This window comes from Carassius auratus, unplaced genomic scaffold (genome assembly GCF_003368295.1).
Source record: "Carassius auratus strain Wakin unplaced genomic scaffold, ASM336829v1 scaf_tig00021918, whole genome shotgun sequence".
Lineage (NCBI taxonomy): Eukaryota > Metazoa > Chordata > Actinopteri > Cypriniformes > Cyprinidae > Carassius > Carassius auratus.
In genome coordinates, this window is record NW_020525144.1 from 45,310 (window position 1) to 70,759 (window position 25,450).

General features: G+C 39.8%; 4 long non-coding RNA genes across 4 annotated transcripts; 1 reads left to right on the plus strand and 3 right to left on the minus strand.

Moving 5' to 3' along the window:
* Nucleotides 1-622: 622 nt before the first annotated feature.
* On the minus strand, nucleotides 623-8,059 carry LOC113077169 (uncharacterized). Its single transcript, XR_003281262.1, has 8 exons — nucleotides 7,844-8,059; nucleotides 7,667-7,742; nucleotides 6,415-6,572; nucleotides 4,582-4,895; nucleotides 3,563-3,727; nucleotides 3,045-3,217; nucleotides 2,638-2,843; nucleotides 623-959 (listed from the first exon to the last, which is right to left on the minus strand). It is a non-coding gene; the product is annotated as an uncharacterized LOC113077169 (long non-coding RNA).
* A 474-nt stretch (nucleotides 8,060-8,533) lies between these two features.
* Nucleotides 8,534-8,861, plus strand: LOC113077187 (uncharacterized). The gene is made up of 2 exons (XR_003281270.1): nucleotides 8,534-8,669; nucleotides 8,770-8,861. It is a non-coding gene; the product is annotated as an uncharacterized LOC113077187 (long non-coding RNA).
* Nucleotides 8,862-16,437: 7,576 nt separating this feature from the next.
* On the minus strand, nucleotides 16,438-17,130 carry LOC113077188 (uncharacterized). The gene is made up of 3 exons (XR_003281271.1): nucleotides 17,094-17,130; nucleotides 16,742-16,804; nucleotides 16,438-16,479 (listed from the first exon to the last, which is right to left on the minus strand). It is a non-coding gene; the product is annotated as an uncharacterized LOC113077188 (long non-coding RNA).
* Nucleotides 17,131-24,127: 6,997 nt separating this feature from the next.
* Nucleotides 24,128-25,077, minus strand: LOC113077186 (uncharacterized). Its single transcript, XR_003281269.1, has 3 exons — nucleotides 25,041-25,077; nucleotides 24,689-24,751; nucleotides 24,128-24,426 (listed from the first exon to the last, which is right to left on the minus strand). It is a non-coding gene; the product is annotated as an uncharacterized LOC113077186 (long non-coding RNA).
* Between the last annotated feature and the right edge of the window lie 373 nt (nucleotides 25,078-25,450).

The following is a 25,450-nucleotide window of genomic DNA, read 5'->3' on the forward strand; positions in this document are numbered from 1 at the left end:
GTTTTTACCGTATTTTTGATCAAATAAATTCAGCCTTGGTAAGCAGAAAATACTTCCTTTAAAAACAATAAATGTTGATGTCTTTCAAACATTAAATAGAGCTTTTACTTTGGCCGGAAACACGCAGACCTTGAAGTGCATCTTTTTGTTGACAGCAACGGACTTATAAATTATTCTCATTTTGAATTTGGAAAGATGTTTGGCATGTTGTGTTCCCAAATGATAATTGTAAGCGACTCAAACATATCGACACTTTGGAATATGTGAAGAACTAAATTTTGACAGAAGGGGATGATAGGCTATAGCACTTGCAGAAAAACATTTACAGAGAAACTGAAAGCTATGATGTACTCCATCCAAGACACGCAGCACATCATATAAGATATTAGCTCTAAAATATCACATTCTCCTGATAACATTTGTTACCTACGCAATTAGTAAATGTACTTGACCAGTTGATTACTTTTCGTCAGCCATGCCACAGAAATATGGTCCCCATAATAATATAGGGAAAACAAGTTCACACAAGTTTAAATTCAGGGAAACTGTTTAACAAAACTTTAATGTTTAACAAACATTTTACAATTTCCAGTAAAAAACAAACAAAAAAACAATCCCACAGGACAGCTATCAGCCACATGGCAATAGTGATAAGGTTGGGAGAATGTTTTTTTTTTATGCTACCCCAAACGTTGGCGATTGAATAACACCGGATGTCATGAAATGGCAAAACTCTTCATATTCATGTCCAATCGGTAACTTCACAGTAATGGTGCATGTGTTTTCTTCTGGAAACACCTGCCAGCTACCATTTATGTTCTCATGGAGAAATGTGATATTTGGATTCTCTTTAAATCCAAATACGGGTATGGAAGATGCCCCAGAAGCAAACACAAGGACACTCTCTAGGGTGACTTTAATTGTGTCCCCACCATCCACCTCCACTGGTGCATCTCCATCTGCAACAGAAAAAGCAAAGCATCAATAAAAAAAAAGAAAAAGTGACACAAAAAGATTCTAATCATAAATACCTCCAGTCACTATGAATACTTGATCAGCTTTATACCATTCTTTGAACCAACTGCACGCCATATTTTTATACGTAGAGAAAACAAACTTGTCAACGCTGCCCCACGACTTTTATTAAATAGTTTAAATTCTGAATTGCTACATTATATTTTCCAGCCATGAGAGGATACAATCACTGTTTTTAAGTAAACTCACTAAAAAGATAAACGCACAGACGTGAATACACGGAACTTCCATTTCTCTCTCTCTCTCTCTCTCTCGAATAGGCAATATTTGAGAAAATGGTTTAGCGATTTCTAATTATTGGGGGGATTAGCCCCCATCAATGTCTACAGCAGTTATCGCCCTGATCAGACATATGCTGCGGCACAATCATGCAGTCTGTAAAGATATGACGTTAGCAAATATAAGCGATTTTTGGCAAACATTTCTTTGAGTCACATGACCATTAATATGAACTCACAATTGAATGTAACATAAAACAAATGATTACTTTTCGTTAAAATCTTTATTTATGCCAGAAAAGCTTACATTTATGAGTCTTTTTGTTCGCTGTAGCAGCCTTGTTTCCGAGATAATTCATACCCCTTCGTCTGAAGTGTGGTCCCGAAAAATCTTCGTTTGAAGGGCTATCTGGCCCTTCCCCTTACCCCTACCCCTCCAACCAAAAGAGAATCGAGAGGGGAAAGGTGAAGGGCTATGGGGTAGAATTGGGATTGAGCCTAAAAATTGTTTTCTTCTCTAGCATTTTGTTCATTTATCTGTATTGTGCCTTTGAATGATTATGTAATTGTGGCATCTGTATTTGTAATCACGATTGGAAAAACTATTTATTGTGCAGCCGTAACAGCAAAGTAACTCTAACCCTTACTTATCAACCTCACAGCAATATGATAGTAACTATACTAAGTACCCTAGCAACCACATATAAACATCCCAGCAAACACCCCATGTACCGCAACCACCCAGAAATCCTTTGTAAGTGCATAGGAACTTTCCAAACAAACACTTAAGCGTAAAATTTCATTTTTCAACAAGCAATTTAACAGTGACACTCAGGGTCTGCAAAACCTCCACAATTGTCCTGTCAGTCATTTGTATTTACTATTTTCATTTGATAATTGATATATAGCACACTGCAATGAATATTAAGACCACTGTAGAACAAACTATTCATTTTCCATGGTTTTTCGAAACTGGAGGTATGCTCTGGGCACATTTCTTCTTAATAATACCGTATTTTCCGCACTGTAAAGTGCACCGGATTGTAAGGCGCACATTCAGTGAATGGCCCATTTTAGATCTGTTTTCATATATAGGGTGCACCGGATTATAAAGCGCATAGAGTAGAAGATACTTCAGTCAAACGTTTGACTGGGTTTGTGTTATGCATCCACTAGATGGAGCTGTGCTAAAGGGAATGTCAATATTTTGACAGAACGCATTGATCCATATATAAGGCTCTCCGGATTATAAGAAACAGTGTCGTTTTTTGAGAAAATTAAAGGCTTTTCAGTGCGCCTTATAGTGCGGAAAATACGGTAGTATGCCATGCCAATATAATTAATAACAAAACTATATGTTAAAATTACAATTAAATGGACTCACCTTCGACTTCAATGATCCAATCCCACCAGTGACCAACTGCAACCTCCTCCAAGGCTCTTCTGTTAGTTCCTCTCGGGCAGTAATGTATCGTGAAGAGGTCCAACAAGGAGGCAACTGACAAGCTGGGGGGACCACCACAAGAGTTCCTCTATAATAGAAGAGTGCTCCCTCATGGCACCCCCAAAGTCTCCAGTCCTTCTTTCAGTCTTTCAATCAGATAAGTACATATGTTGTCAGAATCAAACATTTTTAATCATCAGTAGGTGTATCAAATGATATGCAACACATTTGAAAAAGTAACAAATGGATGAAAACATAACCCCTACAGAGAAAGTAGTTTTTACCTTTATTTTTAACATCAGCATTTAAAAAAAAAATAATAATAGTGATGAAGCAGGTAATCTTACTGTTTGAGAGGAATCTCCATCCTTCCCTCTAGATAATATTTTAGCGCTGCATTTACAAGATCCTGGCGCTCTTCGAGGGTTGAAACCTTGCTTAAGGCACCAAGCATGTGGAGGCTGTTCGAAGCTTATAACATGGCTGTGTGTTGCTCTGCAATGGTTTCTGCCATTTGGATCTAAAAGTTAGTAAGAAAAGAGGTTCTATTAGAAATAACCTTTTGTTGCTGGCAGTGTGCAGTGTTCTCCGTATTTCCAAAATAATGGCAGTTGTAGTACAAAAAATAATTGTGATGTATATACAAAAACGTGGAGCAGTCTTTTACTTTGTTGTATCGTACCGTCATGACAGTAACATCTGTTATAAATATCAGTCTACTATTAGTACTGTAGCTGTTTTTACACAATACGGTCCTTTAGATGTGCAACTTTGAATTTCGCGTTTATCAATGAGGTTAAGGTGTTAATGACATAACAGATTCGACTTTGAGATCATAAAGACAAAAAACAGATGTATTTCTTACCTTGTCCAGCTTGTCATGCAGCTCAGGGTCATATACCTCTTCTATGTTCACTGGTGGAGCAGAGATCCCTGAGAGCTGTGACTACAGCCTTCTGGCCAACACACGGGGTCCCAAGGCAGCCTGAAATGATCATCCCTAACACCTTGTACGTTCCTCTGGATAAGCCTACACAATTGGAATGAAGACCACAATTAAAAAAAAGAATGAAGATTGTTATCTGTTTTGCAACTCGGGGTTGTGAATTTTGGGAAAACTCATTGTGGTGTGAAATGTCTGACGTCTGTCGCAGCGCAGTATAGCCAACCCTGCAATTACATGCAACGTATTCAACAATCCAACATGTCCTTCAATCTATATGCCCGAATAGGTAATTTGTCACTTTCTTGAAATTACAACCAATAGGAGCCATTACTAAAGTTACGCCCCTATTATTAACAAGAGGACACGTTAATTTTAGTGCATTTTACCGTTTTACCTGCATCATAATTCAGGTTTCATGTAGCTCAATTGCTAGAGCATTGTATTGTACAGTGATAAGCAATGATGTGATCATGCGATCGTGGCTTCGATCCGAGGGAACACATAACTTTCCGTCTGACATGTGCATAAATGTTAATGAGTTTTGTTAAATGGAAATAGGACAAATGTAAGGTAAGGGACCATGTAAAAAAAACACACACATTGCATTTAAATGAACATGCATTTTGACTGGTAACAATCCTCATTCATCATTTCATGACGACGGTTTTAATTTCTGCTGTGCTGTCACAGGAATAAATTGTGTGTTACAGTGTTGTATCAGCTAAAATTTTGTTTGATGTAAGTTAAGTGATATAAGTATTTTGATATAAATGGCTGTTTTTGCACTCTTTGGAATCTTTTTCTATCTACTTACCTGTTGTACTTTCTATCTGGATATCTATCTGTAAAATTGTATGTACTGGTTCTATCTATCAATCAGTCTATCAAATAATCAATCAATCTTTTTTCATATATATATATTTTTTAAATGTACCTACCAAGGGAATCAAGAGCAAGGCTCTTGCCGTTCTCGGGTCCAACAAAATATCTTGAATCCAGGAGTTCCTTCATAAGCAGCCTGAGAAACTCTCAGGTAGGACCACCAGTGTCAACAGATCCCTCCCCTATTCTGCATGAATCCACAAATACAATATCGAGTTGTTTATGTGGATTGAATGCTCATCTGTTGAAGGTCCTCAAAGCACATTGCGGCACCCTGGACCTTACTATGTTTATGCAGTTTGCTATGGGTCCAGACTCAACCAGATCAACAGCTGACTGTAGACCTTGGATCAGCCTCCTCAAGTCCTGCCTGCAAAACAAAGTACAGCAATGTTATCCAAGGATTGACATTAACACCCGCCAACCCACCAAATGCGGGTGGATTTTGCTCGTGGCAGGTAACATAGTGACTCCAACTAGCCACTTCGGCGGGTTCAATAAATGCCAGTGTGTGACTCTGTCTGAGGGCTTAAAACTCTTTAAACTCTAGTCTAGTGTGAAGGTGCACAAATCACCGTCGCTTTCTCTCACACACAAGCAGAGACCGAGAGAGTGAGTGAGTGAATCGACTCATTTCTAAATTTAAACAATATTATTTGTTGTATTCTCCCATCAAAATAACAGTGTTCCTATGGAAGTCTTCAGCTTTTAAAAACAACCGGGTTTTTCGGTAGTGGGTGGAGTTAATGTGCAATCTCAATGGTTGGCGCTCACCTATTATCGTCCATGTTTTGATTTCAGCAAATCAGTTCAAGCGAATGCACAAAATCTGATTAATATTCATGAATCCAGCAGCTCATTAATCCTTAGTATGTTTTATATCTATATATCAATCATTCTGGTGAGTAAACTAAAATATGTATGGTGATTCAATTGCCAAGGTGTCCGTAGAGTTGCAACCTAACCAGTGGTCATTATTAGCGCCTGAGCACAAAAATGACACAAACTGAAATTTGTTCTTTATGATGAGAGGAACGTTCCCCTCAAATGTGAATAAAGATAAAAGCAACTTTGTCCAAACCATGGCATGCATTTTTCGTGAGGTTTCGAGACTGACCTACTTTCCATTGCAACTTGTAAAAGAATTTCTTTAATAAAGTAATTCTGAGTCTGATTCTGATATTCTGTGTTTCTAATGCTTAATGTTTTTAAAGGAGCTTTACACACAACCTTATCAGAGCTAATGATAATGACCTGTATTGTTATACATTTATGTAGTCTTGATTTGGGTGTGTACAGAGGTTTTACATTTAAAAGGGTTGTAAATCTAGTTCAAGTAAATATTAGCACGCCATAGTCAACTTTTATCAGGTAATTTCACAACAAAAATGTGGCTAGTAAAACTGCTTCGTGGCTAGTAACTTTGGAAAACCACTAGCCATATTAGCTGTGAATGTCAAGCCCTGGTCACAAGAATGTATTTAAATTGTAAAATAATTAGCAAGTCTGAAAAATACACCAGATTAACAAAAAATGAATCTTCAGTGCATGTTTTTTAGCTTTCCCCAGATCTGTGCCTGGCAACAATCCTGTCTATGAACTATGAAGGCAGTTCCTTTGACCGCATGGTTGTTTTTTACTCTCATATGCGATGTCAGCTGTGAGGCCTTTTATAGAGGTGTGTGCCGTTCCATATCATGTCCAATCAATTTAATTGACCAAACTTTCTGAATGCACTGCATAGGCTTCAGCAAGCTCTCCAGCTGTACTCTTGTACTGTACAGTGACAAACTGAATGCATCAGTTTGAACACTGCAGTGCCACTGCTAATTATCACATACAATGAGGGTCAAACAATTGTAGTTTGTAGTAAAAAAAAAACATATTACCTAGTATCACTCACTGCTGTGCAGATCAAGGTAGAGGTGGAGGCCGGAGAGCGCATAGAGTCAAAGGAAACACTTGGGTCGACAGTGTCCATGCAGGCTCAGGGAACACTTGTTTCAGCTTAGTTGACTCCAGCAGGTGTTAAATTGTCAAAAGAGTCCTGTTTCAAACACATTGAAAACATTGGGTTACTCTAAAGCACAAAAAGAACATAACCAGCCCTATAAAAACACAACAAAATGTATGATTAGAAATGATCCATAGGTATCATTATCTTACATACATTAGAAACTACACGACTGGAATGTGAAACAGCTCATGTTACTGGTGCACAGATGATTGTAATATCTGCTGAAATTGCAGATAATCTGTGGGTTAGACAGGCCAAATCACATTATATTCATTCAAGATACCTCATTGTAGTGAAAATAACATTTCCACTAATTCCGGTCATGGGTGGTCAAGACAAACTATTATGAATGTAAATATTACCTTTACTCTCTAAAATAAAAGGGTGATTAGTACTTATTGCTGCATAATGAATAAAATGGTAATATCTTAAAGGTAGGCTATGTCACATTATCATTTCACATTTCTTGAACCAGAAGTCTACACTTCACATTATATGCTTGTAGGTAGCATTAAGCCTTTATTGAACAAACATTAGTCATAGCATCAAACCAACCATACCAAATTATACTTTAAGGTGACTGAATTTATTTACAGCAGATTCTGGTAATGTTACGGTTTATCCATGCATCTGTAGTGCATGTGTTACCAGTTTCATTCCAAAACCGAAGTCAACAGAACATCACTGATAAATCTGACTGTTACATGTTTAGTCTGCTTTTTAATTTTGACAAGCCATTTAACTGAAATTACTTTGTAATGGTCATGTGAAAGTTTAAAAAAGTTTTCCTACAGTGTATTGTAAATGTAGGAAATATTTGTAATTATATTCTGTTCTTTTTAACTTTTTATTCATCAAAGAATCCTGAAAAATGTATCACTGGTTATAAAAGCATAATTGTTTCCAACACTGACCATAAATATTATACTAATTTCTGTAGGATCCTGTGACACTGAAGTCTGGAGTAATGATACTAAAAACTCAACTTTGATCACATGATTAAATGACATTGGAGAGTATATTGAAATAGAAAAGTATTTTCCTGTATTTTTGATCTAAGAAACATCTTTAAAAAACATTACATATCTTGTCACCATTGATAACCAAGTGGCTTACACACTGACATATGGCACAGCTGTGACTTGAGGTCTTTTCCCGATCCCATAACCCTCTCTCGCTTTACGGTCAATTTCCACTATCCTGTACAAAAACATTACATTACATATCTTACTGTACACAAAATCCTTGAGGGCTTTAGTTTAGTCAATTAATCAGCACAATTAGAAAAATGTAAAACATACTTCAGCTCCTATCCAGCTAACAAAAATGTGGTGGATTGGGTGATGTAGTCTCCTATTTTCCCATTAGACGAGGCTGTTATTACAACAGCTGGACTGTGTGATATCAAGAAGAGTGATTCAGTCGCGTTTCCGAGAGGCGTCTGGATAGTAAAACTGAATTGTAACATCTCCTTCTGAAGGGAAAACTGCAGACAGTTGTATCCTCTCACGTATGACCTATGTAACAGAAGTATTTTATTAGTTCATAGTGAAATTCATGAAATACAAACCAAATAGAATCCTATATTCCTACTGTATTTTGTACAATTATTTAAAGAAAATAAATTAGAATAATAAAAGGTTACACATTACAGCACACTCTGTTATCACAGGTTTATACACAACAGAGATGAAATCTTATTTTTATTTTACAAGTATTGACTATTGATTGCTCTCGTTATTGACTTCTTTGCATCAGTGATGGATTATATTCACATTTATACTCTTCCCCTTGGCCACATAATCAACAGGCATGGAATATCATTTCATTGCTATGCCGATGACACTCAGCTCTATATAAAAACCAACCTCACTTCATTTACAGCCACTCTGTTATATCTGAGCTCCTGTCTTGAGGAGATTGAGGCATGGATGAAGGCAAACTTCATACAGCTAAATAGCTCCAAAACAGAAGCTATTTTAGTTGGTACACCACACCAGGTCCAGTCATCACCTATAACGCACATCACCTTCTCTGGTCAAAACATTCCAATTTCATCGACAGTCACTAACCTGGGAGTAAGATTTGATGCTCAACTCACATTTGACGCCCACATACAACATCTGTGTAAGATCTCCTTCTATCATCTCAGGAACATTGCTAAACTCCGTCCCACACTTGGTCTTTCAGATGCTGAAAAACTTGTCCATTCTTTTGTATCCTCCAGGCTGGACTACAGCAACGCTCTTCTTTTTGGGATTCCTAGCAAAAGTCTACAAAAATTACAATACATTCAGAACAGTGCTGCCAGGATCCTAATGAGGACAAGAAAATATGACCATATCACACCCATCCTTCACTCACTCCACTGGCTCCCTGTGTCATACAGGATTAATTATAAAATCATCTTACTTACCCATCAATGCATCCACGAAACGCACCCCCCTACTTAAAGGAACTACTCGCAACACAAAACTCTTCACGCAACCTCCGTTCTGGAAACAAAGCCCTTCTTCAACCATCCAGAACTAAGCTCCGCACTATGGGGGATCGAGGCTTCTGCTCAGCCGCACCGCGTCTTTGGAATTCCCTTCCAGAAAACCTAAGGGCTCCTCAAGCCATAGACTCTTTTAAGAAAGAACTAAAAACATTTCTTTTTAAACAAGCATTTTTTACTTTTTGCTAACTTTTTTAAGTGTTCTTTCCGGTTTTTAATTTTGTTTATGTGTAGCACTTTGGGATTGTTTTTAACTAGAAAAGGTGCTTTACAAATAAAATATATTATTATTATTATTATTATATTCAACAAAGCAAACGTGTGAATGCCAAAGTTCTACATTTCTTAGATTGGAAGCGTAATGTGGTCTTGCTTAATGGACCACCCTTGTCATTTTTTGTAATCTTGATTATGGGACAGATATAAGAAACTGAGAGCCATAAGAAACTAACCACATCCTTCTAGGTAACTGTTGAACTTTCATACTATATGTATGGTTCTTGTACAATTTGTCTAAGCAATTTGAAAATTCCACTTGAAAAATTAAGCACTATTGATTAATTTAACTTGTCTTGTCTCTTCTCTTGCTGTTTTCTTCTTCTCTCATTATTAATCTGCACAATGCATGTCACTAACATAGTTACATATGTAGGCTTCTGAATTTCTGCTGTTTAAAAATTAAATAAGTTACCTTTTCTCAGTCCAACAGCAAGGACTGTTCATATTCTGAATCTTGCTCTTCAGTCAGTCTCCTTCGTTCCTCTACTACAGTCTCCTGTTAAACAATTATTGAATCCATTATACAAAACAAGGTGGCAACAAAAGAACACAACCAAATGCAACAACACAACAACAACCACATTAACAACAGAATTTGTCAGTGTGTGAAAGAATAACTTGCACCGGTCACTGCTCAAGCAGAGAAATGTATTCTTGGAGAGACAGATATAAATGTTATTGTAGTTCCTACAGAGTGAAGTGAAATGCATCATGTCATTCAAGGGTGTATGCAAGGTTACAATGCAATGCTAACTGTTTCTGCCCCAACTTGACGATCTTGATTTGAATGATTGTTTTTAATGCTGACCTTCAGAATTAATTAGAAATATAAAACAAGAAATTGCCATGATGTGTACTAACTACAACAGTACAGAAGAAAAAGCTTGTTCTTACCATTTCATTATCAGCAAGCATCACCATGATGACATCACATGATTCACTTTCATTGATGATGACCTACACATTAACAGGCAGACAAACAGAAATGTAACTGTAATAAATACTACATTAAAAAGTGAAGAATTAGGTCTGATTCACAACACATGTTAACCCAGAGGGAGAGTTACACTCACGCGGTAAAAGCAATGTTTGCTTGATTAATGAGGAAAGGTCACCCATTCAATTGATACATTGACGGCTAGTTAAAGATGTAAAGGGAACTGAGCTACTACAGTATTAAAAATAAACCGACATTAGGAATCAATCTCTTGCTCCCTTTATGTTTCTATAGGCTATGTGTGTTAACACGGGCGTAATTTCCTATGGGGACAGTCCCCAAAATCCCGTTTTTTTACAGTCTATGGTCTACACCTGTTGATGTGCTAATGTTAACATACACTGTTGCTAGGTAACTTTAGACCATTAGCTAGCCAACCTAAACATTTAATCTTGCCTGGAACAGTGGTCCCCAACCGCCGGGCCGCGGACCGGTACCGGACCGTGTGTCATTTGGTACCGGGCCGCAAAAGAAGGAATAAATAATTTACATTAAAGCTGCAGGCGGTAACTTTTGGCGCTCGCGTCTGGCGGAAGAACATTGTAGCCGGAGCTACTTCTTTCTGTTTACAGCGAGTCACGCAGGTACTGTGCTACTCTGCAGCATTGCCGACCCCAACCAGACTAAAATAGTCAGAATATAAACACTTATTAAAGGTGTACCGTAGTGATTCAGGATAAGACAAAAACACGGTTTGGAAAATGGATTCATGTTGTACTCGCTCATTTTATATATATTTTTACATTTTCAACACAAAACAACACTGTGGCACAGCCCTGCGCTGACTGGACCAGAAGAGCCGTGAGCGGTGGGTTTTTGCAAAACAAAGAACAGAGGTGGAGGTAGAAGTGTGCTGAGCCATAACGATTTTTTATTTTGGAAAAAGGCCAGATGCTCTATGTTATTTTCATGGATTTAAATTAGTTTTTGTGGTGCATCTTATTTTTTAGGCATTTTTAAACGTCACCATAGTGACCATAATCAGTGGGTTAGGGGGCAGAGAGGATGTTATTCATGTTAAGCTGTTGGCACGATGTTAAAAGGACGCTGCTAATAAAGTTTTATACGAATGCAAAGTGGATTCATATTTATTATTATATTTACAATATACCACAGTTTTTATGCCAGTCGTATCATTTTATTTTGTATTTATCCGTCACACATTAAAGCCCGGTCCGTGAAAATTATGTCGACATTAAACCGGTCATTGGTGCTGAAAAGATTGGGGACCACTGGCCTAGAACATTCTGTGTCCACTTTAAACAGCAGCGTTTTCTGTCAGCAGTGTATGACAAGCAGACTCTGGCTGCTGTTATAGGCTACTCAACTCATTATACTCAGATGCAGAAATAAAATAAGTCTTAATAATAAATGTTTTTCTAAACTTGAGCTATTGTTGTTCATTTAAAATGGAAGTTAATTTGTAAAAATTGATTTACTTGTTCAAAGAAAAGGCTTAATTCGAGCTAGCCTGAGTTAGCCTATATTTAATATAGTGTTATGGTTATGTGATGAGCCTGAGTATAGTTTTACACATCAGCCCAGTCTAGTCTGTAAAGTTATTGATACCCAGTGAGGGTGTTTTTTACACATTAATCTGAAAATGAATGTGTCACACCCAGTTTTTAAAATGTACATCCAGAGACTCTTTTCTGGCTATGTGGACTCAATATGATCATAACTCAGTTGTTTTCATATCAGAGCACAGATGAGGTGGAGCTGCTTCAGAACAGAGAGGGTGAGATAGGGAAAAGCAGTAGCAGCACAACGTTACAGGTAGGTTATGTGCTGTATGAAAGGCCAGGTGATTTTGATTTGTCTGTGATAAAAGGGAAGAAGAGTACATGATAAATAGTAAATACAGTTTGAATATTATCAAGTTAAATGTTCTTCTTGTAGGAGCCAAATTGCGTGTTGTTATTTGTTTAGAATATTTTTTTAACATCATCACATGGGTGTGGTTTCATATTATTTACCTGCTCACTTGTGTGGTGGGAGAGAAACAGAATCAGGCCCTGATATTTTGACTGTCTGTTGACTGTTATAATATAGTTTCAGTTGTGATGAACTTTTGTTTATTTTTTTTACGCCATGCTTTCATATCCGAGAACAGATGAGGTGAAGCTGATTAAAGACAGGGAGGGTGAGACAGGGAGAAGTAGCTCAGAGTTGCAGGTATGTGCTGTGTAAAGGGTCAGGTAATTAATTTTAATTATGTCATGTCAGAAACAGGCTAGAACATTTTCATATTTCATAGGTGAGACAGGGAACAGGCGCAAGCGAAGAAGTGCAGGTAGGCAGGCAGGATGCTGAACCCAACCATGCTAACCCGAAGCTCATTGCAGTAGAGCAACTCACCAACAAAACCCTAAGGTTCCAAGAAAAGTGGTACCGTGAATTTCCTTGGCTCCACTACAGTTCAGGAGTCAATGGAATCCTTTGTTTTTTCTGTGCTCAAGCTTTTGGGCATGAAAAATCTGATTTGGCCAAGAATGCAGATCCAACATTTGTCAAAACTGATTTCCGAAACTGGAAAAAGGCAACTCAAAAATTTGCTAAACATGTCCAAAGCAATGCACACAAAGTTGCTGTCACTACCCACTGCCAAAAAACAAAACCAGTAGATGTCCAGTAATCTCCAGCCAAAGCTGCACAGCAACAGGAATCAAGACGGTGTCTCCTGAAAATTGCAGGCTCTGTACAGCTCTTGGCACGCCAGGGAGCTGCTCTTAGGGGCCATGAAGCTGAAGAGGGAAACTTAAACCAATTACTGAAAGTAAGATGTGAAGATGACCCTGGCTTAGAGAAATGGCTACCAACAAGAAAACATGCTTACGCATCCCCCAAAATCCAGAATGAAATTTTAAATCTATTTGCAAACAGCATAATTAGGGAAATCATTAGCTCAATTCATATGCTGCCTCTCCTCCAATATTCCATTATTATTGATGGAACACAGGACATTGAAGGAACTGAACAGGAAGCCATATGTTACAGGTATGTAGACCATGATTTGGTCCCTCACGAGGTCTTCTTGGGGTTTTACGAAGTATCATGCACTACTGGAGAAAACCTAGCAAAAGTTGCCACAGATGTGTTGTTGCGCTTGAATCTTCCGCTGTCTGGTCTGCGTGGACAGACATATGATGGAGCAGCGAACATGTCAGGCAACAGAAAGGGAGCACAGGCCAGGATAAGGGAGATGCAGCCACTGGCTTTGTTTGTACACTTTGGCGCCCACTGTGCAAATCTGGTCACCCAGGCTGCTTGTACAGCATCATCACTGACATCTGATGCCCTGGATTGGGTCCACAAGCTTGGCTGTCTGTACAAAATGTCAGACAAATACAAAACAAAATTTGTGAATATTGCAGCTGCAGCATCTGGGACAGTTAGCAACCTGCAACCCTTGTGTCAAACAAGATGGACGACCAGGACTCCAGCAATCTGGTCTGTTCTACGTCAGTACGAGTCCGTGCTACTCAGCTTAGAGGACATGGCCCAAACAGATGCCTCAAACACTGGTGTGACAGCAAGAGGGCTGCTGGAGAGGTTTGGAAAAGGTACCACAATTTTAGGGCTCATGATGGTCACTGAAGTAATTCAAGAGGTGGAGTGCCTTAATTGCACACTGCAGGAGCGAACAGAAACAGTGTCTGGTATGATCTCTGCAGCAGATTGTGTAAGGACCACCCTGAGGGCAAAGAGAACTGAGGAGAAGTTCCAGGAGATATATAGCCACGCAACAGAGATGATTACCAAGCTAAATATTGAGCCCATAACCATGCTCCACATCCGCCGTCCACCAAAACGCTTCATTGGTAATGTCACTACTGCACTCACACCTACAACACCAGAAGAACACTACAGAGCTGATTTCTTCAAGGTGCTGGATACTGTGGACATCCAGCTGAAGCAGAGGTTTGATCAGGGTAGTCTGAAAACACTGATGAAGCTGGAGGAAGCCCTCCTAACTGGGGATGTAGACACTGCTGTGGTGGACCAGTATCCTGAATTAAACGAAAGGTCACTGAAGGTGCAGCTGAACAAGTTTAAGCTCCAATACTCATGCACAAGCACTTCAGAGGCCGCAACTATTCTGAGAAAGCAGTTACCTGAAGTCCGTGGACTTTTCAACCAAATTGAAGCACTTGTTCGACTACTTATGGTTGTTCCTACTGCCTCTGCGGAAGCAGAGAGGAGCTTCAGTGCTCTGAGGAGGTTGAAGACCTGGCTGAGAAGCACAATGTTGCAGATTCGAATTAACAATGTAGCAGTCTGTCACATCCACAAAGAAATGCTGGATAAAGTCAGCAAGGAAAACATTTGCCAGGAGTTCATCATGGCAAATGACTGCAGGAAGCATGTGTTTGGTTCTTACATGTGAGGAGACAGGACAGTATAGAAGGTTGAATAGTTAGTATATGGAGAAATGGGATTGAATTGATAGATGGAGGACAATGAAAAAATATCTTTATATTAAAGTTACATGTTTGTTTTTATGTTTGTGAAATTGTGTTTCAATTTTGCATCTTGTGTAACAAATAATCTTGTGTACCTACGGTTTGGTAGATGTGTCTCTGATAAATGTCAGATTTAACAGTTAGTTTGAAATAAAAGTTTGTTTAAGAGTGGAAATTGTGTTTCAGATTATTTAAATTTAGGGCTGTCAAATGATTAAAATTTTTAATCAAATTAATCAGAATTTTCAGTGGATTAATCATGATAAATCACTATTTGCAATTACACCTGAATCCTAACCATTTTTTTTTTCCTGAAATGCATACCAAAAGATAAATAACAGGACACAGATACATAATTTTCATGTATTGATTCATCAATTTGTGGTTCTTTTTTTTCTGAATTTCAAAAGTTTAACTTTTACTTAGATCAAATTTACCTGAGCACTATATCAAACCATGCCATTTATCTACTGATAGTGTAAGAGTTTTAGGTGAACCAGTGGTTAAATATAGCCACATATCTATGAAATTATGCATAGAGAAACACAAACATGCTCCACCATCACATAAGCAGCACTCTGGGCACTCTTGTTTTTGGGAGGAGTTCATTTGCTCTGCCACAATACTTTAGGATCGATATTTTCACGTTCTGAACGCTTCAAGTGCCAGTAAAACCAAGTAAAAATGCATATGCTTTTCCAAACAGCTGTAATATTAATAGGATAGAAGCTCCAGCGTATCAACTACCAAAGTCATCTCTGTTTATCGAGCTTGGCATGAATGTATTTGAGAGTAAATGGGGTAAAACCTTAAGCTTCTTCTGTGTTTTCGTCGCGGCGCTCGCCGCTGTTTTTTACTATCTTGAGAATTCAGAGATCGACGAGACTTTTCCTGACCTTAATAATTTGTCACACTGCGCATGCGTGAAATGCGTTAAAAAATTTGACGTAATTAACGACAAACAACTAATTAACGTCGTTAACGCGCTATTTTTGACAGCCCTATTTAAATTATATTCACACACAAAACATGAAAATTTTTAGTGAAAGTTTTTGACTTTATACAATTATTCTCTCAAGTCTTGGCTATTCAACAATAAATAAAGTAAGACATATTTTTCTTCTACATAGTAGCCTATTATTCTTTTGGCAGAATTTATCATTATAAACAACTTAATTATTTCCTGTATTTTGTATCACCATAGTCCGTAACTGTATGTAAATGGAGGAAATGGGATTCAAATTGAAAAAAATTTTCCCCATTTTTTTTTTTTTCACCTTCTCCGAGAGATGATGCATGTTTGATGTTTTAATTTGGTCTCAGTGGGACTAATTCTTTAATTGCCAATTTATCCTTATTGCTACGACGAATTAATGGTATTTCTTTCAATGACACGATAGAATTAATCTACACTGAGGTAATGTTCGCCGTGATGTCGATCAAGTTCAGCTGACAAAGGCATGGCTGTTCCCGTCTGTTTTTTTTTTTTTTTTTGATAAAGTAGTTTTTCCTTTTTTTTCCTTGTTGTTAAAATTAAAAATAGTTTTTAAATATTATTGGATGTCACTGTTCCCACCAGTTGTTTCACAGGTTACGCACGATGACAAAAGCATGTTAGGGCTAGCCCTCCCAGAACTCATTGAGATTGCATTACAGTGAACAAACACACTCACACGTGGGTTTCCTTGTGCTTGCCTTTATCTTTTGGAAATAAAATGGCACAAATCACTTTGGCTGAAGATAAACTACTGCAGACATTCAAGACCACAGCAGCGACACTCAAATCTGCTGGAGTACGGCAAGACTTGTATGATTCATATTAAACATATACTATAACAGTATACATGAAACTGAAACAATATCCCTGTAATTAATAATACAGTGTACTCATGCAGGACAATAATTCGATAACAGGAAAACACCAATTGTTAACATTTATAACTAAATCACGGAAGCAACATACCTTTTGGAAATAAAATGGCACAAATCACTTTGGCTGAAGATAAACTACTGCAGACATTCAAGACTAGAAAAATAGAAATTACACATTCACTCAACTCATAATACAAATAATTGTCATAATGTTGAGACATAGACAATATCCACTCTAATTGAACTCGTTCACACTGGTGTGACGCATGTGGAAATTCAGTACATATTATAACAACTTCAACAATCCTGTTAAAGCATTAAATGGATTAAATATACGTTCAAATACATGTATGAAAGATATTGCAATCGAAAAGATCCACTTAAAACATATCATTATTACAATTAATCTGTTAATGAGTTAGAGCGTGAAAAATCATACATACCCACAGCAGCGACACTCAAATCTGCTGGAGTACGGCAAGAGAAGAGCGACAAACTACACTGTCTGCAGTACCATTAATAGCCACAGGAGGGGAGCCTTTGAACACCAATGAATTTAACCAAATGCTTATTTTATGAAATTCACACATCAAAACTCTTAAATTAAGTACTCTTTTTAACCCTGTTACATCCACCCCCACTGAATTACATAAAATAATTGCATGACCAGAGGAGTAACACCAAAAGGAATTTCTTTCCATTTTCAAGTCCACTGTAATAAACTTCACAATTAGAAAGGATCTCCTATCAAAGGATAGTCAAAAATACAATTATCCCTTAAGGATGAAGTGATGAGAGAGTAGCGCTAAACTCTCCCACCAGCGACTGACAGTAGAACATCTACATACATTCCACAATATCCTTCCATACTCAACTTCCTTTTATAACACTCAAACAGAAAGAATAAGATATAGAACCATATCAGGATTCGAAGGTACCCCAAGTCATCAGGTATGTGCTTTTTGAACTATTGTTTTCTATATATGGAACAGACTAACAAAACGCATCTTAAATATGTCAAGAGACATGAAACCAAATGACTTCTAAGCAGAGAAAGCCCTCAGCACCGACTTATAAACAGCCTGAACATTGCACTTTGTGTCCTGAACCATGGCCTGTGCTGACATTACATGTATTAATCTGTCAACGGGTCTAATGATGCGACCAAAACGTGACCTGACCTGAGTGACTGAGCTAGAACTTTGTGGTACATTCACAGAGTCAGCTACATGTGTGTTGGCAGGGGCCTGTGATTGCGGCTGATCAGACAGGATTATCTCAGAATCTGAATCATGCGAATCTGAACTGCCACTTGCTTTGTCATCCAAACCAGACATTCTTGTATCTCTTGACAATGCAGGTATGTGACTTTCTGATGCAGCAGGAATGATCATAGTCAATGGATCTGTCAGAAATCCACTTAGAGATTGATCAGACTCATCTGGAATTCCCCTATCAGGCAGCTCCGAAACCCAACGTATAGTTCTGCTCTTATCATCAGATTCCTGAACTGACATAGAATCATTCCCACAGTCAAAGCCAGCATCGTCACATGTGGATAATGCCTCGTCTCTCATCACCTCTGATCCATCCATCACAACTCTGCTATAGCTATCCTCCTTGTGCTCTGACGCGTCTGCATCTCTTCTTAAAGACTCATTTTCCACCATACCCAATGACAGAACTGGAGACAGACTCTGACAAGAGTTAGATACATCAGAAAGGCGATCAGACAGGGGGTTCTCTACATTCACTGGTAGGAAATTCACCAACATCAACAAGTTTCGATGAACCACTTTTTCCTGATCAGTGGTCGGATTACGGATCCTGTAAGTATGAGTGTCTGATTTATGGTCTACAACGGTGTAAACTGTCGACTCCCACCTGTCTGCAACTTTCCTCTTACCCCTTTCAGTTTTGTTTGCCAGGAGCACCTGATCACCAATTTCAATGTCCAGTCCTTTTACCCTTCGGTTGTACAACTCAGCATGCCTTTTCTGCTCTTTCGTTGCATGTTCTCGTGCGATCAGAAATGCCTCCCTCAGATCTTTGACCAGAGTGGTTACGAACTTATCACAACAGGTCACAGCTGAATCATTCAAGACTGAACGAAAAAGAATATCGATTGGCAAACGGGGCACACGGCCAAACATCAAATAAAAAGGGGCAAAACCCGTTGTTTCATGGGTTGTGCAATTATACAGAAATGTCAGTGTCTGTAACCGTCTTGGCCAATCCCTCTTCACATCTGGTGTTACAGCTCGTATCATATTTCCTAGGGTTCTATTGAAGCGTTCCACGCTTCCATTACCCATTGGGTGATACGGCGTTGTGCGTGACTTGTTCACCCCAGAGACCCTTAGAAGCTCTTGGATCAATTTACTTTCAAAGCTCGGGCCCTGGTCACTATGGATTCTTTCTGGGAGGCCATAAATGCAAAAATACCTGTCCCATAGGACCCTGGCAACTTGTTTGGCAGACTGATCCCTGCACACGAAGGCTTGTGCTAGCTTCGTAAAATGATCAGTCACCACCAAGACGTCAACAGATCTGTTAGTGGAGTCTTCTGCTGACCAGAAGTCTATACAGACAAGCTCTAAAGGTCTACTTGTTGAAATATTCGTCAGGGGAGCTCTACCAGAGGGATCAGTTGTTTTACTCACAGTGCAGCGGTGGCATAGCCGCACATAGTCCTTCACATTTTGATCCATATTTAGCCAAAAGAAACGCTGCCTTGCCAGGCTAAGACTCCGCGACTGACCCTGGTGACCACAATCATCATGGATTCCTCCTAACACAACACTCACTAGAGACTCTGGGACAACAAACTGATGGCGTTTAATTCTTGATAGTTGATCTCGAGACACTCTGTACAGGATGCCATTTCTGACAACTAGTTTCTCCCAGTGCTTGAGATATCGAACAACAACCATCGTTTCCTTTGCCCTTTCTCTTCTCGAAGGTCTACGTTGACGCCCAACATAATACAAAACTCTAGACAAAATCTTGTCGTTGAGCTGTTTTTCACGCAGCTCCTGTTCTGAATAGGCTGGCAAAGTTTCCTGCCCCACAGACATCATCTGGGGCAAGTTATCAATGACGGACATTGCTCGTGCTCTGGCACCAATGTTCCACTCAACATGGGAATTCAATATAGCAGAGACATCTGCCTTAGGGACTGTCAGAAGGTCTTCGTTTTGTTGGATGTCAGACTGGCATGACTGACCTTGATTAAGAATGCTCCGCCCCTTATCTGAATCACAAGAATGTCTGAAAGCATCCTGCACTGAAACCGTAGACATCCCTCTGGAATCAGCCAGAAGTGCTCCATATGGCTCTTTGAGCAGTCTCTGCGTGACATCAGTTTTGATAAATGGAACCCGGCTCAGGGCATCAGCGACTGTGTTTTGGGGACCAGGTATGTACTTTATGTCAAAGTTGTAGCTAGCCAATTTAGCCACCCAACGTTGTTCACAGCAATCAAGTTTGGGTTTAGTCAGTATATGGGCCAAAGGATTATTGTCAGTCAAGACGGTGAATTCATGTCCTTTGAGCCAATGACTGAATTTATCGCATACTGACCATTTTAAGGCCAGAAACTCCAACCTATGTGCTGGATAATTTTGCTGTGACCGAGAAAGAGACTTACTGGCGAAGGCTACCGGCCTGGCTTTAGTCTCCCCCTCTGGGACCTGTGAGAGAACAGCTCCAATACCGTCCAAGGAAGCATCCGTTGCCAGTATGAAAGTGCGATTAAAATCTGGATGGGCAAGGACAACACTCTCAACCAATGATTTTTTTTAGCCTCTCAACAGCCTGGTCCTGAGCTTGTGTCCAGTCACCAGGTCTCAGCTTTCTATTTTGACGAGCATGATCCAGCTGTCTCGGATTCTTCGCTCTCACCTTTTGACCCTTTAGAAGATTAAAGAGTGGCTTGGCTACAGCAGAATAGTTTGGAATAAAGTGTTGGTAGTAATTCACCATTCCCAAGAATGATCTTATTTTCTTCTGAGAAGGACATCTACCATCAAGCTCCATCAAATCCAAACTGCTTATCTTAGAGATGCTTTCAACTTTGCTTGGGTCCGTGGAAACACCTTTCTGATCAATCATATGCCCAAGGAACTTCACTGATTTCCTCATCAGATGACATTTTTTTGGAGCCAGCTTAAGATTGTTTGTGCGGAGCCTGCCAAACACCATTTCCAAGCGATCGAGAGCAGTTTTCTCATCTGGGCCGAAGACAATCAAATCATCCAGATAACAAAGGAGACTGAGATAGTTTTCATCCCCGAATATGTTCATCATCATACGCATGAAGCTGCCAGGACTGTTGCAGAGGCCTTGAGGCAACCGATTGTACTCAAAAAGGCCCATAGGCGTTGTAAAGGCGGTAAACTTGCGGTCCTCCTCATGCAGCTGCATATTATAGAATCCGGACGTCAAATCCATTGTACTAAACAGGGCGTTACCGCCAAGTGCTGCCAAACAATCCGCCTGATGTGGAAGAGGGTGCGCATCCTTCAGTGTCCTCCTGTTCAACCAGCGGAAGTCTGTACATACACGCAGGTCCCCATTCTTCTTCCAGACCAAAACGAGAGGAGACGCATACTCACTGGTAGATCGCCTAATAATCTCCTTCTCCTCCATTTCAGTCAGCACCTGACGTAGTTTTTGATATTGACCGGGAGCTACCCGTCTGAAAGGAAGCCTGAATGGTCTGGTGTCCGAGAGGTGTATTCTGTGGACAAAACCCTTTGCTTCCCCACAATCAAGATGGCCACGTGAAAAGATGTCTTCATAACATAGAATCAGGTTCAGCAACCGTTGCTTGCATGCATCTGAGATATCACAGGAGTCAATGTTAAGACTGTCCAGCCCAACTGACTTCAGTCGCTCACCCACAGGCGACAGTTCGGACACATCATCAGACAACCTTGTGGGGCAGTTTACCAAGAAAGGGTCAACAGTATTGGCGTCATCAAGATCTTCAAGGGCAATGCACGGATAAAGATCTGCAATTTTAGCATTCCGTCTCAAGAACACTGGACTGCCTGAAGTGTTGATAAGCTTCAAGGGGACCCATCCATCTCCCCACAGAGATATGATTAGTCTAGCCACCATAACACCTCTGGGAGCAGAGTGAGAAGACGTAGGCTCAGTCATGACTGCACTTCCTGGGGACACAACAGCAGATTTGGGCAGTTTCCCCCATACTAGGTACTCACGGCCCGGCTCAAGATAGACAGCGGAGTTACATCTTACTGTTCCTATCTTCCCAGGTATCTCCTCCCCTCTCCACCGGTTCAATCCAGCAAGCATTGACAGGAAGCTTTCACATTCAGGGTCTGCTGAAGTCGGTCTAGACACAGCCTGCCAAAATCCATCACACAATTTGAAGTATCTGAGAATGTGTTTAATAACATTAGTTCCAAGTATCAGCTCATCATGTTGTCCAGGAACTACTAAAGTGGGCACTAACATCTTTATTCCATAAACTTCCATGGTAAGATCGAAAGATGATTTAGGTATTACGCGCAGCCCTCCACATCCTACAAGGGTGACATCAGTTTTAAACTCACCACATTCATCCACTGCACCAGCTGATCTCAGTCTCATCTCAGCAGACTCGTTTATAGTGCAGGCCATCGAACCACTGTCCAACATTGCACTCAATGTCACCGTCCCTCCAACCTTCACTGGCGTATAAAAGAGGCTGTCACGTCCACCCACAACATGCGTGTTCTGATAAATGACCTCTGAATGATTACAACTTCCTTTGACTAACAGGTATGCATTCTCAATTTGACAATTATCAATGGCTTGGGAGTTACTATGATGACCCGCATTGCCTCCCTCCGAATACGGGTCTGCTAGTTTCCCTCATGCTGTGCCTGGTCAAGGGAATGTTTAGGGCATTCCTTCTTTGTGTGCCCAGGGGAGAAGCATGCAAAACACAGTTTTTCTGTCATGCAGTGTGCCACTGTGGTATGTTTGTTGTCATTACAGACTCTACAGGCAATAGAAATATCACGAAATTGCACCCTGCCCATAAGCTGCTCCATCATCTCCATCATACGAGTGAGCAACTGACTCTCAGCCTGTTGTGTGTGTTGAGATAACTCTAGGGTAGAAGTTGAGCAGGAGGAGGGCTGATGCTGTGCCTGACTTGGCATTGACACAGGCTCTGGCTGGCGGCGTACCTGCTCATTAGTCACAGAACAGAATGATTGGATAGGGACAGCAGCCGACTCTGTTTTATGGCCATCGTACATACCATAATCACTGCCGAACACTGTAGTTGTGTGACTCCGTAAACTCATGCTAGTATTTCCTCGGCTCCTGAATTCCCTCTGGTAATCATCAATCCTGCTCTGGATTTCTTTCGCACTCCATTCTTGAATCGGCTTGCATCTGAATATGCTCATTAAACCGGGGTCAGGACAGAATTTAACAAACATCCGTGTTACCTCCTCTCTTATGTTGTCAAAACGTTTGCCTTCTCTCCGCAGTCCCTCATCGGCTAGATCAGCTGCTTTATTAATTCGAATCCAGTAGTCCACAGGATTCTCTTTGGCTCTGGGGAGAGTGGCATAAAAATCTGCGAGTGGCAGGCAAGAGGGAGCTTCACTAAAGTACTGCATAAGAATATCATAAATTATCTCAGGGTTCCGCCTGATGTTGAGCATACTATCACTACGCAGGCTGACCTTGACAACATCCTTTGCCTTTCCAGTCAGTCTACTCATTATTTCTTCGGCTTGGTCCTGAACAAGGCACATTTGCTTTTTTAAGCAAGCTTTTGTCCTGTCTATCCACTCCTCAACACCATACTTATCAGTGCCATCACCTCGGAATATGTCATGCTCTGACTTCATGTGCACTGATACTTGTGGTGACATCACTTGTGTATGTGTGCACTGTTCTGTGCGCACTGGTGTCCGAGCGCAACTGAATGAATTGGTTTGGCAATCAGCATTTGTATTAACTAAACCAGAAGACACTAATTTTGCAACTATTGACTCGCCAATATGCGTACCTAGCTGGCCTACCATGTCTGTGAGGTGGTCGAAAGCAACTCTATCAACGCCAGGTGTTGAAGTGTACGGACCCTCACCAGGAACCCGCCCAACAGGGGTACCACCCAGGGTCTGACTTAACCCAATACCCCTACCGTTGTCAGCATGTAATTGTGGTCGTCCAACCCCCTGGTTCATGCCTTCACTAAAAATCCCACCATCAGAGCTGCCAACTAACCATGTACCCCTTCCTCTGGAGAAACCCATGTTACCATAACATGATGCATCCAGGTCTCCATCATACTCGTGTTTTTCAGCCATAATGATATATAAAAATAAATTACATGAAAAAGGGTAAAAAATAAAGCAAAATACAAAAAACAAAAAAACAAAATATATGTAACTGTCTCGGTAATGAGAAAGCTCACTATTTTAAATTGTTCTGAACTCGACGACAGTCAAAGCAGTACTATGTCAAATGTGTCTATGCGTTGTGTATTTGAAAAACGAATGCACAGTCCCAATAACTGAGTGTGTGTATGTACTGTCCTCATCCAAAACATCGAAGACTTGACCCACTGACGAACTTGACCTGCACAGAGCGATGAAGATCTGGTCCACCGCTGAGCTTGACCGGCACACAGCAATCACGGTCGATCTGCGTCGAGCTGATCAAAGGATCCAAGGAGTCACGGCACCAGTGTAACAGACGTGAACAAACACACTCACACGTGGGTTTCCTTGTGCTTGCCTTTATCTTTTGGAAATAAAATGGCACAAATCACTTTGGCTGAAGATAAACTACTGCAGACATTCAAGACCACAGCAGCGACACTCAAATCTGCTGGAGTACGGCAAGACTTGTATGATTCATATTAAACATATACTATAACAGTATACATGAAACTGAAACAATATCCCTGTAATTAATAATACAGTGTACTCATGCAGGACAATAATTCGATAACAGGAAAACACCAATTGTTAACATTTATAACTAAATCACGGAAGCAACATACCTTTTGGAAATAAAATGGCACAAATCACTTTGGCTGAAGATAAACTACTGCAGACATTCAAGACTAGAAAAATAGAAATTACACATTCACTCAACTCATAATACAAATAATTGTCATAATGTTGAGACATAGACAATATCCACTCTAATTGAACTCGTTCACACTGGTGTGACGCATGTGGAAATTCAGTACATATTATAACAACTTCAACAATCCTGTTAAAGCATTAAATGGATTAAATATACGTTCAAATACATGTATGAAAGATATTGCAATCGAAAAGATCCACTTAAAACATATCATTATTACAATTAATCTGTTAATGAGTTAGAGCGTGAAAAATCATACATACCCACAGCAGCGACACTCAAATCTGCTGGAGTACGGCAAGAGAAGAGCGACAAACTACACTGTCTGCAGTACCATTAATAGCCACAGGAGGGGAGCCTTTGAACACCAATGAATTTGACCAAATGCTTATTTTATGAAATTCACACATCAAAACTCTTAAATTAAGTACTCTTTTTAACCCTGTTACAGCTGCAGTTGGAAAAAAAAGATCTTTGAATGTAAGTCTATGAGAGCACTCTGGGCGATTCACAGTTTGTCAGAAATCGCCCCCAAAAAGGGGCAGTACTACACAAAACATGACTCGACGCTGATATGACTATTTAGAGGCAGCACAAACAGTCTAGAATAGTGAAAGCTAGCGTAACACTGTGGCTGAATGTAAAAGAAAAAAAAAATCCCTCCGTTTCCATT